Source organism: Ursus americanus, chromosome 19, assembly GCF_024610735.1.
Source record: "Ursus americanus isolate L20-20 chromosome 19, mUrsAme1.1.p, whole genome shotgun sequence".
NCBI classification, from domain to species: Eukaryota; Metazoa; Chordata; class Mammalia; order Carnivora; family Ursidae; genus Ursus; species Ursus americanus.
In genome coordinates, this window is record NC_142145.1 from 54,264,777 (window position 1) to 54,280,200 (window position 15,424).

At 40.6% G+C, this 15,424-nt stretch overlaps 1 protein-coding gene across 2 annotated transcripts in view; it reads right to left on the bottom strand.

The window, feature by feature from the left end:
• LAMA1 (laminin subunit alpha 1) overlaps positions 1-15,424 on the bottom strand; it is a 159,295-nt gene that overhangs the window by 114,779 nt on the left and 29,092 nt on the right. The gene's annotated exons all lie outside the window — the stretch shown is intronic.

The following is a 15,424-nucleotide window of genomic DNA, read 5'->3' on the forward strand; positions in this document are numbered from 1 at the left end:
GGCCAGAGCACAGAGCATATAGATATGGCAGGAGGCCAGGCTGGCTTGAGTGTAGACAGTGGGAGGGAGACTGTGCAGGGTGTGGGTCCATGCACCATGTTCAAACTTTTAGATGTTTAGAGGACCTTAAACTAGGGAGCTGTGGGGTCAGTAGGGATGAAAAGATCACGCAATTGGATGTGGGTGCCAGGAAATTGGGAAAGATGGCGATGTTGACATAGTGAAGACCAAGACCTAAGCAGAGAAAAGGTCAAGAGGGTCTTAAAGAGTTTTCTAAAAGGTCAACTGTGAGTGAGGAAGAAAACACAAAGTGGCCAAGCAGAGCTCTCAACTTCTCAACTTCTCGACTCAATTTCTTTTTACTTCATCTGCTAGAACTCCTGTTGGCCCATGATACCCCAGCCGCTCTAACGATGGTTAGGGGCCTGTAGCTTCATATCCCTTCTTCTCCTCCCTTATCTCACTCTATGAAAGTAAAAGGAGCCCCTGATCCTCAAGCTTCAAAAATCCAGCTGGCGATACCATCCAGAAAAGCTGTGCAAACCTGCACTTGACTAACTGCATTAAACATTAACCGATTCGTTATACATTTACAACTTCTAGAAACAATAATTATGTGTTTCTTTCCTTTGGTCACGAAATGTAGCCGAATCATTTATAGTTTTAGCACTAGAGAGATTAGAAAGCATTTTTTATGTGGAAAGTTGGCCTATGTCCTATTTAAAGATTCTCCTTTTTCTTTAGATACAACTAACTTCATCGAGCATCTATCACTTGTCAGGCTTCGAACTGACGTTTGTCACATTTAAATCATCACACTTAAAGCTGTTTTTAAAAAAAGAATATCTAAATAAGTGCCTTATGTAGGAAGCCTTTTGCTTACTTAAAAATATGTGGTGGAATGTACAATGGTACAGCCATTATGGAAGACAGTTTGGTGGATCCTCAAAAAATTAATCATAGAATTCCCTTTTGAGCCAGCAACTCCACTTCTGAGTATATGCCCACAAAACTTGAAAGCAGGGACCCAACCAGATACCAGTATATCCATGTCTACAGGATCACTAGTCACAGCACCCAAGAGATGGAAATAACCCAAATATCCATCAATGGATAAATGGGTAAACAAACTTTGGGATAGCCCTATAATGGAATATTATTCAGCCTTAAAAAGGAATGAACTTCTAATACACTCTACAACATGGATGGACCTTGCAGACATGATACTAAGTGAAATAAGCCAGACACAAAGGACAAATAACTATTCCACCCACGTGGGTTACCCTAAAGTAGTCAAATTCACAGAGACTGAAATTAGAGGTCTGGTTAACTGGGGCTGGGGAAGGGCTGGAGGAATAGGGAGTTAGGGTACAAAGGTGTTTTTTTTTGTTTTTGTTTTTGTTTTAAGATTTTATTTATTTATTTGACAGAGAGAAAGACAGCCAGAGAGAGAGGGAACACAAGCAGGGGGAGTGGGAGAGGAAGAAGCAGGCTCCCAGCGGAGGAGCCTGATGCGGGGCTCGATCCCAGAACGCCGGGATCACGCCGTGAGCCGAAGGCAGACGCTTAACGACTGAGCCACCCAGGCGCCCCTAGTGTACAAAGTTTGACAAAGTTCTAGAGATGAATAGTGGTGATGCTCATACAACAGTGTGAAGGTACTTAATGCCACTGAACTGTACCCTTAAAAAATGGTTAAAATGGCAATCGTATGTATGTTTTCCTCAAGAAGTAAAAAGATGTGAAAATAGGGAGAGAAAAGTAAATGGCATGAAGATTCAACTTTTCGTGGAAGATGGAGATTTCTAAATGGAACGTGAGTGGGAGCGTGATACTTCCAGTCAGGGAACCCTGGAGAAACCACTGAAGCCACGGGGAGGTCAAGCAGACAGCGCAGAGGGCATGTCTGGAATCTTACCTTTCCCACAACCCTATTTCTGTCGTGTTCTCATGAAGCTCCGGTAAGGCGTGATGGTAGTTCACTAAATACAAAACCCGAGCCCCAGACCGTTAGGGCTTGAAAAGGAAAAGGAGGCCGGGTGATACCTTGTCTGGGGATCCACAGTTCAGGTGGGATGCTTTCCTCCCCGGGGCTACTTCCTAAACCATGTGCTGACCTCTGGGCAGCCGCTGCCTGCCTGGCCCCCCTGGGTCATTCCGGTGTAAAGCAAGACATAACCCTCCATGGTGGCCATCTCAACAGAGGCCTACCACATGGTCATCTCTCTAGCTTTCTTGTGCTTCTATCGTACGAAGAACAAAGGAAAATACGCTCTGATAACATGCCATAAGATATTAGAGAAGAGAGAAAATGTTAAATTATAGGACAGACAATTCTCAGTCACCTTCTAAATATGAGGGGGAGGTCTCAGAAACTACTGACTCTACTAGATCAGTCACTTGATGATTTTCTTTTGAAAATATGATGAATGCACACATTTGATCAAAAGCTGTGCTAGAGGGGGTATGTGGGAACGCTGGGACTTCCCACTCAATTTTTCTGTAAATCTAAAATTTCTCAACAAAATCAAGTCTATTAGTTTTTCAGCAACAAGCAAACACATTATTATCGTAGTTATCAGTTACTCAAAGAAAGCTTACACCACCCCCGTTGGCTAATGAGTGGTTTTAAGACTTCACCAAACTTCTCAGGATGTCTTGGTTTGGACAGCTGCGGCTCCCCAGCTAATAATCTGCAGGTTTTAATTTGATCTCACAGCTTTCCCAGCCTTCATTTCCGTACCTTATGGTGCATAAAGGGAAGGCCAGAGCAGGTCAGTGCCCTCCGAGTATCTGCAAAAACATTTCACAGGGCTCCCAGGTCAGAGGAAATGTGCTGGCATAGACTGTCATCCCAGCCACTAGAGAATTCCTACCCTTCTCACTGTGACAGTTTTGTCATCTCACCAAGACTCATACTTACAGAGTGAGACTTCCAAAATCTCCCCACCCAACCCATAAATTTTTAATTTCCTACCAGAATCACTGCACCCAATTAATAAACATTTAATTTCCTACCGTCTAGAGAATTATAAAGCTAAATTTGATGTTTTGCACAATTCAGGCTTAAAATGACATATCCAGAGAATGTTTTCTCTACCTTCCACTGCATTATTCGCAATGAATGTGGATCTGAACCAATATGTTCTTCACTCATCTCACCTTGTAAGCATAGTGTGAAATAATATTTGGGGGAGAACACTTTATAAAATACTCAATTTTATAAATGGATGTAAGGTACCCGTATCAGATCTTTAGTGATTTTCCTCAAGTGCAGTAGTTATTCTTGGCACCGCTAAAAATAATGATATTTAGAGTTCATTTTTTTCTCTTGTGTTACAATATGAAAATTCTGTCCTGCTTCTTGCACTGATATCCAAATATCCAAAAATGTCACCACCACGTTACAAACAATTTGACTGCTCCTGTAGAGATTAATAATCATGACATAATTTATCCACGTGAAGATAATAGACAAGAACAAATCAACATTGCTTAAGCATCTGAAGTCAGCCCAGCAGTGACGTGAGTCACTCAGTATCTGTTACATTTGAATAAGCCCATGAACAAATGAATAAATACCTAAATAAACAAGAGATGCTCTGCTGTTCAATTAGCAGAGAACAAAAATTGAAAGGAAATGTTCATCTCTGTGCTCCTGAGGGGTTCTGAGACACACACTTCCATTCGCTGTCAGTGAGTCTATAAAGGGAACAATATTTTTGAAAAAATAAGGCAGTACAGATCACATTTGAAAGATGGTTAGGCTCTTTGACCCAAGAATCCCATTTCCTGGAATCGACATGAAAAAATAATCAGCACTGCAGTCACAAAAATATTTAAATATTTGCTGCAGCCTGATTTTATAAAATTGGAAATGCCTCACATGTCCAACAATGGGAACAGGTTGAATAAATTCTCATGTCCCCAGATGGTGACCTACTATTCTGCCATTAGAGATATAAAGATATAAAAGAGTGGTTCTAAAATATTGGACAGCAGGCAGCACAGGACAGTGATTCTGGGGAGAAGAGCTTTTTGCTTTGAGACACTTTCTGGACAGTGGTTTGTCAATGTCTGATAAAGTTAAATATTGACATATCCTTTGGCTATGCAATTCCAACCCTAGAGAAATAAAAACATATGTCCAAAAAAAGGTTTTTGTAAGAATGTTCATGGCAGCTTTATTTACAACAGTCAAAAATGATAGCAATTAGTCAATAAATAAGTTCTTGGATCTAATGCATAACACAGTGACTATAGTCCACAATATTGTATAATAAATTTCCAAGCTGCTAGGAGACTAGATCTTAATTGTTGTCAACACAAAAAAGATGTGATAATTACATGACATGATAGAAATGTTAGCCGAAGCTACTATAGTAATCATATTACAATACATAAATGTCTCAAACCAACAAGTCATGCATCTCAAACTTACACAATGTTATCTGTCATTACATCTCAAGAAATTAAATAAAATCGTCCTTCCTTGAGAAAAAAAATAAATAACCCAAACACCGTAACAAGAGGATGGAGAAATGAATGTCGGTACATTCATGAAATAAAATACCCAGAAATTAACAAACAAGACCCTAATACAAGCAACAGTGGATGAATCTCACAGCTACAAGGCTCAAAGAAGCCAGACACAAAACGACACACCGTTTACTCCCATTTCTATATTATATAACAGGCCAAGCTAATTTCACGTGAGAAACATTCAGAACAGTGGTTCCTCGGGTGGCGGGAGGGGGAGGGGCAGGAGGAGCGCTGGCCAGGAAAGGCACAGAGGGAGATTCCCTATCTGGTCTGTACCTCCATAAGGCTGTGGCTTACACATGTGTCTATATTTGTCAAAACCCACCCAACTATACCCTTAAGATGGGTGTATTTCACGATGTGTAAACTGTATCTCAATCAACAGGAAAAATGAAAGAAGACATTTATTATAGGACTGGAAGCACTCTTTTAGCTCCATAAACATGCCATTCCCTAGCTGCCCTGCTATGTACCTTTCCTCATTGCCTGCCCCCTCTCTTCACTCCCTACCTTTGGGTTGCCTCCCTGATTTCCCTAAACTGCCCTTCCTATGTGTTCTCCAAGCATCCTTAACCCCTGCACGACTTACACCACTGGACCAAAGAGGTCTGCTTACTTGCCTATTTCCCCCACTAGATCTGAAGGCCTGAGGGCCAGGCTCAGCCTTACATAACAATTGGAGCGGCCGTGATAATAACCAACATATATAAGGAAGCTCCTGGCTGTTGCACACTTCCCTGGGCTAAGGGCTCTCTCCCATGTCGTCATTGTCTTGTTCATTCAAGGAATCCTGAGACCCTGGTAGCCAAAAAGCAGAGAGCATGAATTATTAAATATATGCAGTGTTCTCAGATATGATGGAATAGATCAAAAGGTAATTCCTGGCAATTAGAATCACAAATGGTTGTGGTTTTTTTGTTTTTTTTTTTTTAATTTTTTCTTTTATGGGGCTCCTGGGTAGCTCAGTTAGTTGACCGTCTGACTCTTGATCTCAGCTCAGGTCTTATCTCAGGGTTGTGAGTTCACGCCACACATTGGGCTTCACGATGGGTGTGGAGCCTACTTAAAATTTTTTTTTAAATAAAACTTTTTTTCTTCTGTTTTTCCTGTATTTAAAAAATCTCTGCTTTTATATCAAAATAAAAGACATTTCTGCATAGAGAAAAGGTCAATTGAAGACCTTAAGCTACTTTGCTTTTTTATTATTTGTTACAACTTTCTAGAGGTAAAGATGTTGCAATTTGATCAGACTGTTAAGCAAAAAGCAAAAAAAAAAAAAAAAAAAAAAAAAAGCTACAGTGGATTCCAACTGCACTATAGTTTTCAAAGAAATATTTCTTCAGGAATTAAAACATCTTTTTTTAGCTTCAATATAACAGGAAGAAATGATGATTTCAGAACAGACCTTCCTTTCTTTCCATACATACACACGACAACTTTATTTTGAAGCCAAAACAGTTGGGGACAAGAAAAGTATGTTTTGACAGGGTCTTGAGACTGTCTTTGCTGATTTCCCAGAATCCTTCCCAAGGCCCAGTCTGAGTAAGACATATACTGTCATGGTAAGGACAGTACCCTGCCACTCAAAACAGAAAAAGGGGAGGGGGTTGAAAATGGAACTGTGCTAACTGGAAAAATGTTTATGCTTGACTGTTTGGCAAACTATTGGTGGTAAGCTTTATCACTTAAAGCTTAAAAGTAAGTCTTGTCAAGAAACAAAACTCCACGTAGTTCTTAAAGCCTGGACTCAGCTATTCGAATTTACTCAGCTCACTGGTCACGAACATTGGACGATTTAAGGTACGATATTTGTATCCCCATTTGGCCCTCTAGCTCTTTAGAATTCCTAAAGATAAAGGTGTGGCACCTCAGGATAAGCTGTGGGAGGCTGGTAGAAGGCCCTCAGAGAGAGCCATTTTCAGAAGGATGAGACAGTGATGGTTTTACAACCGGTATCCAATTGTTCAGCCCTCCCCCACCGACAGGCTGCAGTTGTTTCCCATTTCCTCTACTGGCATCTCTGCTGACCTCAGTGACTTGGACCCACAGAGCACAGGGAAGTGATGCTGCATGACTCTGGAGGCCAGGTCTACATGGGGACACAACTTCTGCCACTTTCTCTGGAACACCTGTGTTGGAGCTGTGAATTGTCATATAGGCACTCTGCCTTAAGGCCCCCATGCTGTGAGGAAGCCCACACAAGCCCAGGTGGAAAGACCACCCAGAGAAGTCTTGGGAGCGCATGAAGGAAGAGACTGACCAGCCCCCCTGGCTGCCCCAGCACCCCCTCAAGCTGCCCCAGCATGCTCCTCCTAGCTGCCTCAGTAACCCCCTCCCCAGCAGTCCTGGCCCCCTTCCCCAGCTGCCCAGCACCCTCCCTCGCTGCCCAGACTTCCTTCCCCAGCTGCCCCACCTCCAACCCCCATGGACTGAAACCTTAGGCATACACCCCACTCAATCAAGCCCCTCCTGAAATTTCGGCCCACTAAACCGGGATAGGTATAAAATGAATGCTATTGTTTGAAGTCATAGAGGTTTGCTGCGATTTCTTACACGATACATATGCAGTAGATAACCGGAGTAGTTGTGTGTGAAACAACAGCATGAGATAAAAGTGTGAAAACAGGGGCGCCTGGGTGGCACAGCGGTTAAGCGTCTGCCTTCGGCTCAGGGCGTGATCCCGGCGTTATGGGATCAAGCCCCACATCAGGCTCCTCTGCTATGAGCCTGCTTCTTCCTCTCCTACTCTCCCTGCTTGTGTTCCCTCTCTCACTGGCTGTCTCTATCTCTGTCAAATAAATAAATAAAATCTTTAAAAAAAAAAGTGTGAAAACAAAAGAAAGACATATCTATGAGAATAGCAGCTTTGCAGAGAACAGGACGAGAAAGATAAAAATGTCTGAAGGACAAGAATTTAGTGTGGTTTACTTTCAAATCACAATGAAGAGCTTAAGATTTCTTCCAATCTATTCTTATTGCCAAACAAATTCAAGAAAAACTTAATATCTGAAATTCATTGAGACCAGTATAAAGTAACAGAAAATTGAAACCGAATGAATCATTTTGAATACATTCAAGGATATGGTAACAGCAATTCCTACCACAGTTTCCAAGAAGGGTCTCTGCCTGACCTCGTTTAATGAATAGCCAAGACTCACTTGTAATGAGAAGCTCCAATGTACATGCAGCTCTCGTTTTAAAAATCTTCCAAGATTTTCCGTCTTAGACTTTGAAATCTGTCTGTTCTTTTCTTACTTACCCAGTCAAGTGCTTAGCAAACACTTTCTATTTGGATGACACAGTAATAAACCTCAATCTAGTTCTGGTCCATTTTTTCAGAAATTTTAGGGGGAAAAAAACAGACATTCAAATTAATGAGGTTTTAGAAAACCCAGTAAACAAGCAGCTATTGTCTCAAGGTTTGAATAAAACAAAGGCCCTTCTGTGATTATGTTCCCTCAACAAAGTGCTACTTCCTAATTAAACCTACACAGAAAATCAAGCACTGTTTCAAAAGGCAGCTTTATTTTCAGTGCCATAGGAAACATTTCCTTTTTTTATGAAACATATTTTATCTTCTAAAGGAATGTTACCAATTTTTACTCACAAACCTGACCACCCCCAGTGAAACTGCCCAGGTTTCAACATTTCCAAAGGAGAATACAAAACATGGATTCATTTTCCTGCTTCTTGGCCAAAAAGCACATGGTAGGTAGCACCCAAATCTATTAGTCATCCCAGGGAAAGGACCCGGCGAGGAATAGCAACGTGAGCAAAGAGAACGGGGCGGGTTGGGGGGGGGTGGTTAGGCAGAATGTGCACTATCCCAAATTAGGAGGAAATTGTAAGAGATCCGGCCAGTCTCCCCATAACGCGGAGGAAAACAGCGATAGCAGACCAGGAACAAGAGAGGTGAGAAGGTGCCGCAGAGTACGGAAGGAACCCGAAGTCCCGGTTTCTAATCCCAGCTCCAGCGCATAGAGCCACACGACCCTGGGCAACCCACTCAGCTGCCCTGTGCTGCAATGTGCTTGCCTCTAAAGAAAGCATCTGTATTCCAGGATTGTTGGGGAGAGCAGATAAAATCATATGGATGAGGGAAAAAATGCTGTGTAGTCTATAAGCTATACTTATGTACTTAGGTATATGTCTGTGTATATAGATATAGATACAGATATATAGACTTCTATATGTGTTCATTGTATATGAATATACAATATGTAGATTGTATGTTCACATACATAGATTCCATACCTACTGTATATAATTCTACACTATCTTACTAAATTCTATATTATTTTAAATTCTATAACATCAAATTCTATATATTACATGCATACATTATATATAACTTATATATAATATATATACATTATATATAACACATAATTATATATACATACTATATATAATCTGTATACTGCATAGTTGACCTTTGAGTAACATGGGTTTGACCTGCATGTCCACTTATACGTGGATTTTTTGTGATACAGTACACGCTGTAAATGTATTTTCTCTTCCTTATCATTTTCTTAGTAACATTTTCTTTTTCTCTAGCTTATGTGATTGTAAGAATACAGTATATAATACATATAACATTAAAATATGTGCCAATTGACTATCTTATCGATAAGGCTTCCAGTCAATAGCAGGTTGTTGGTTGAGTTTTGGGGGGGGTCAAAAATTATACACAGATTTTCAACTGCGTAGGTGATCAGTACCCCTAAGCCCCATGTTGTGCGAAGGTCAACTGTATAAGTCCTATACATACACATTATATATACATGTTCATACATGAAGTATATGTATAGATCCCTATACACATACAGGCAATAAATGTTCCTTTTTAATGTGAAAATCAAAATAAAACTAACGACAAACTCGCAGTATGAACCTTGAAACTGATACGCATTCACTGCATTACTTCATTGACATACATATGACGTTAATCCCTTTTTATTGCAAGCTCCGGTTATTAGCTGTAACAGAAAACAACTATGATGTCAGGCATGAATGATGCAAGTGAGGGGTAAGCCACGTAGAAGAATATTATTACAGCTTTAAAAATTATATGAGTTTTAGTTACGTTTGGAAATGCTCATGCTACGAAGTTAAATAAAATATCGGGACACTACAATATACATCAAAAATCTCAGCTGAAGGGGTGGGATTTCCCAGTGAGGCAGACAGAGCCCCGGCTCTTGAACCTCAGGGAGTCCTACCCTTGAGCGAGTTACCTGAACTCCCTGAGTCTCAGTTTTGTCATTTGTCAAAAGGAGATAATAATAGGACCAAACTCATAGCGTGAGTATGAGGATTTGACGATGTAACACCCGTAATAAATATGTAATACATGATAGCATTCTTGCAGCATTATTAAATATACAGAAATGCATGCAAAAGTGTAAAAGCAATATGCTGATGTTATTCATGGCTGCTTTGGAGTGAAGGGATTGTAAGTGCTGCCGCCTCTTTACCCTTACCCGAACCTTCTAATTTTTCTACCATGAGTCCATGTTGCTTTCCTAGCCAGGAAAAAAAAAATAGAATTATGGACTTATGAATTTATTTTTCAACATCTACTTAATTGCATCCCTTAACCTAATCCTACTGGCTAACTCCAATTAGATTATATCAAGGTCTTGGTTAACGTTACCCTCGGTGATATCTAAAGATCTTTGGGACTTCAAAGTCATTCGTGGACTATAAATATGACAGAAGAAGAGGGAGTTCATGTTTATTTAACATGTGGAATTTGTCAGGTGCTTGACTAGGAGCAATCCTTCATTCTTCATGCCATGGCCTTCCACTTCATAAATTATGAAAGCATATGGCCCAACTACACACATCAAAAAGTAACAATAAATACATCCATAAATAAACAGAACTGCCCCCCTTTTCCTCCACCACTGTCCTTCTTAAAGTCACAGCACCAAGGGGTCACCCTAGAGGGTCTCTCGGCCCAGATCTAAGGACATACCTAGTTTGTCGATGTTATCAGAAGGCAGAACATGATTTCACCTTGAAAATTCTAAGTTTTGCATCTTCATTCCAAAGTTGTTCTAGAAACTTAATACAAGCGTATTTAGGATCTGGCCAACCATGGTATAGCGCAATTCTGTTCCAGGATTTCAGGCCAGTCTCTGCGTTTACAGGGTCGCACTGACAACGGGATCACCTACCGAGAAGACAGTTTTGTGCCTTGTGGGGCAACTGCAAATCCACCTTTCTATAGTGGGCTTTGTGGGGCTTTGAGTGGAGGCACTAGCAGGAGGCTGAAAGGCTGGAGGAGGGAGGCAGGGAGATGAGGCAGCCTCCTCCAAGCTTCTGGGTGCAAATAACCCAGTACGTCCCGAGGTTCCCCCGCAGCCATCAGCAACCCTGAGTTCCCTTGGTACTCTCTTCCCGGTTCTCCACCACCGTTTAACCTGTGCCTCGTGCTGACCCATTCCTCTAAATAACTGGTGTGGCTTCTGTCTTCCTGAGTGGATGGACCCAGGCTGATACAAATCAGTATGTACGTCACAGTAGCCGACTTTTAAAAATTGTGGTGAAATGTACGGAAACATCCAAAATGACCATTGTCGTCATTCTAAGTGCAGTCCAGTGGCATTAAGTACATTCGCACTGTTGTGCAAGCATCACCACCATGTGCCTCGAGAACTTTTTCATCTTCCCAACCTGAAGTTCTGCACCCATTAAGCACGAACTCTTTGTTCTCTCCTCCCCTCAGCCCTGGCAACCAGCGTTCTACTTTCTGTCTCTTTAGACAGGACTATTCTAGGTACGTCGTGTAAGTGGAATCATACAGTATTTGTCCTGTGTTTGGTTTATTTCACGTAGCATGTTTTCAAGGTCCATCCGTGTTGTTGCGGCTGTCAGAATTTGCTTTCCTTTGAAGGCAGGAGTATCTTCCATTCTATTTATGTACCATCCTTGTTTATCCATTCACTACTGGCAGACACTGGGGTTGCTTCCATGTGTTGGCTACTGTGAATAATGCCGCTCCGAACACGGGTGTGCAGCGATCTCCTTGCATTCCTTTGGAGGGTGGGTATATATCTAGACGTGGAATCACCGGATCACGTGGAAAAGAACTTCTTGAGGAACCACCATCCTGTCTCCCACAGCACTGTGCCATTTTACATTCCCACCAGCGAGGCGCAATGATTTCAATTTCTCCACACCCTTACCAACCTTTGTTATTTCCTGCTCTTTTTTAGTAATAGTCATGTTAATGGGTGTGAAGTGGTATTTCCCTGTGGTTTTGATTTTTAAATTTCTCTAATAACTGAAGATTCTGCCTCTGCCTCGTGTCTTAACTTTGAAAGTCCTGTGCCTCACACTGGAAATCCTTAGGTTTCCCTATTGAGAAACTATCCTGAGGAGTATATTTTCATATAATTAGCAGGGCCCAAAAGAATGGTGACCATCATTAAAGTCACGATCCAGCAAATGTGCATGCTATCCCTCATTCAAAATGATTTCTTTACAATTTTAAGTTGTCACAAAAGACCCCTGACTCACTTCCGGGGTGTAGTGCCAGGGAGCAAGCTCCTAACTCACTTGACAGTGAGTAGTTTGTTGTGTAGACTACCCACATAATGTGCTAGCCTTACATGTGTTAGGATGACTCTTCAGTTTTATTTTTCTTAAAACGAAAGTACCACTCTCATTTAATTCCCATGCATTGTTTTTTACGGTAAGATACTGCTAAATATCTAACAGCATAAATTCAACAATTCTGTGACTCAATGCCAGATGAATAGCAGGCATTATTTTAAAGAAGTAAAAAATAAATCTAATCATTCCTCTGGTAATGTGTTACTAAAGCAAACACTGAGTAGTTAAATCCTTTTGCAAACTAGACAACATTTATGGACTTTCTGATAACACCACTTTTTCTCATATCTTTCATGTAACCAAACATGATACATGGAGGTTACAAATGATAAAGGGGCACCTGGGTGGTGCAGTCGTTAAGCGTCTGCCTTCGGCTCAGGGCGTGATCCCGCCGTTATGGGATCGAGCCCCACATCAGGCTCCTCCGCTATGAGCCTGCTTCTTCCTCTCCCACTCCCCCTGCCTGTGTTCCCTCTCTCGCTGGCTGTCTCTCTCTCTGCCGAATAAATAAATAAAATCTTTTAAAAAAATGATATAATTTCAGCAGGGTCATCAGCTAGAGAATCAAGAATGGGATAGAAGTCTTTAGTATTTGCCAACACAGAATGAAGCTGATAATTTGGTCATAAAATCTCAGAGAGCTGACATGTTTATTAAGTTACTTGACCACATTTCTAATATGATGCTGCTATGACTCCTGACGATATTAAGGTCTGTCTACAATTGTACTTTCGAAATCTATACTATAGAATTTACATTTTTACGGAAGTGAAACAAAGCAGTTGAAAGGCTTGTTTGCTGATTATCATCTTTTAACCAGGCTGTGAACAAAAAAGCGGAGGGGAATGTGGGAACAAAGCCTGGATTCACAGTGTAATTATTTAGTCAGAGCCTCAACTCTGCCGAGGCCTGGGTGTGCAAGAACGAACACGGCAAGCCCCAGTGAATGTTAACAGGCCAGGAAGTCAAAGACAAGAAGAGGAGGAAGAGGCAGAATACAGCTGGGGGTCCCTGCCCTCATGGAGTGTATTATCTAGAAATTAACAAGTAGCTGGATAATGGCTGGCTTGACAGGGAAACACACAGATTCTGACAAGGGAAAAGAGTCATCAGCAGGCGTAGCCATGCTCTAGATCTGAATGTCAATAAGACCCAGGAAACAAGGGTGAAATGCGGGGGGAAAGGCGAGATAACTTTACAAGGGAGAGACTGACCATCAATACCTAATGCATTAGCCTCCTTACTAGCGGGACAACCAGCCTTGGGAGCAACAGAAGGAGCCAGGACCACAGATCATGTGTTTGGGTCATAATTATTTAACTGGAATTGAATGAAGTCTTTAGAGCTGAGTTTAGGTTATAGGAAATAGAGAGCATAAAAGAACATGTTAACAAGACCACAGTGAAACAATCCAACAAATCTAGATTATGGGATAGTCTATAAGACAACTGGCCTAGTCTATTTAAAAAGTCAATATCCTTAAAAAAAGAAAAAAAATAGAGAGCAATTTAAAGATTTAAGAAGTCTAACAATCAGGTTTTTATGGATCCTGGTTTAAAAAAGAAAAAAAGCTACAGAAGACATCGGTGGATAAATTGGGAAAATTCGATACAGATGGTGAAATAATATTAGGAAATATTAGGAAAGTGCTATTAATTTTGTTGGGGCTGCTGATGGCGTGGTGCCTATTCAGGACAGATCTTTTTATTTTTTGAAGATACAAAAAATACTGTATTGGTACAATATCACAATGACTGCCATTCACCTGGAAACTCTTTGGGAAGACAAAACCAACGTTGCAAAATGCTTAACAATGTCTTAATCTAGGGGGTGGGTTATGTATGCCCACTGGAATATGCTTTCTACATATTAAAAAATGTCCATAATAGAAAGGCTCAATAAATAAACAAATCTGCGAGATTTGCTCGGATACAAGCATAATGTATTTTTTTTTTAACTGAAAGCATGACAAAAATTTTACACCGTATAAAAAGTAAAGACATTTTGGAGTACCAATTAGTTTATGTAATCTTAATTTGGAAACTGATCTAAAAATGCTAAAAATTACCAAAAGGTCTATAACTATGCATACATGCCTATTTTTGAAATATGCCTTCAAGACCTAAAACTGATGTGCCCCTGGAATTCCTCAAACTGGCTCAACTCAACCTAAAGCAAAAGAGTTCCCTTCAGAAGTCAAACATGACACACTGCAAGATAAATGATAGCTCAACATGAATCTGAAATCTACATGGAAAATGTCCGCTAGTAGTTTGGCTCTAAACTCATATCATATCACATTCCTGATGGTGAAATGGCTATATTTTTTTCCTTAAAAAAACAGAAATAGAAATAGAGAAAGTGATGGATAAAACCAAAATCTTCTGCAGACACTTTCTCACCATTGGAATAAAAACAAAGGACAGGCTAAAAGGGGGGTTCTTTTCTCTTTTTCTTTAGGGAAATTTAAAAATATGAAGACATGACCTATTGCGTCCAGACATATGGCTGAAAACGATTGAAAGTGTTATTTTACTTAAATAAATACTATGAACCTTAAGGTGGGAAAAAAGTCTCCTGAACTTCACGTTTTGCTTCCTGGTTTACTGTCATTATTAGAGATCAGAAGTTCCTGGTATGTGAATGTGCACAGTATTGCTTTGTTTTCTACTTAAAACCCTGCACGTTTTTAAAACTATCACTTATTCAAAGAATTTTAATTATTCCCCATTAAATTTCCACAATTCCTATTTCAATCCTACAAGGCAGATTTCAACTATTTGTCTTTTTCAGCTTATATTTAGCATGATATTGATGAGTTCTAATGTAAGAGAAATTGAATGGAATAAATAAGAATGTCATGCAACGGCTTTTCTGGAGAACTCAAATGAGAAATGTTGACAATAGCTCCAAAATACCTGCCACCTCTCTTTTCGTTCTATCCACTCAGATTTCTTTCCTTTTCCTTCCCTTTCCCAGAAATATTGGCACCAGTGGGACCCAGATTGTATTTCTCTCCATTCTCCTATGTGGTTTGGAAGCAAAGCAAGAGGACACAGGTGTGGTCGTGGCCAATTATACCCTGCCTTTGCCCGCTCATACTGAAGGCTTGCTCACAGAAGTACTGGACCACTCCAGCTTCCTCTCAGCCTCATAGACGCCATGACAGGGCGGAAGCATGGCCAATAGGCTTAACGCTATCCCTCTGTTTCCTAGCCGTATTACCTACATACAACCCTCCTGTAATAACTTTGTACAA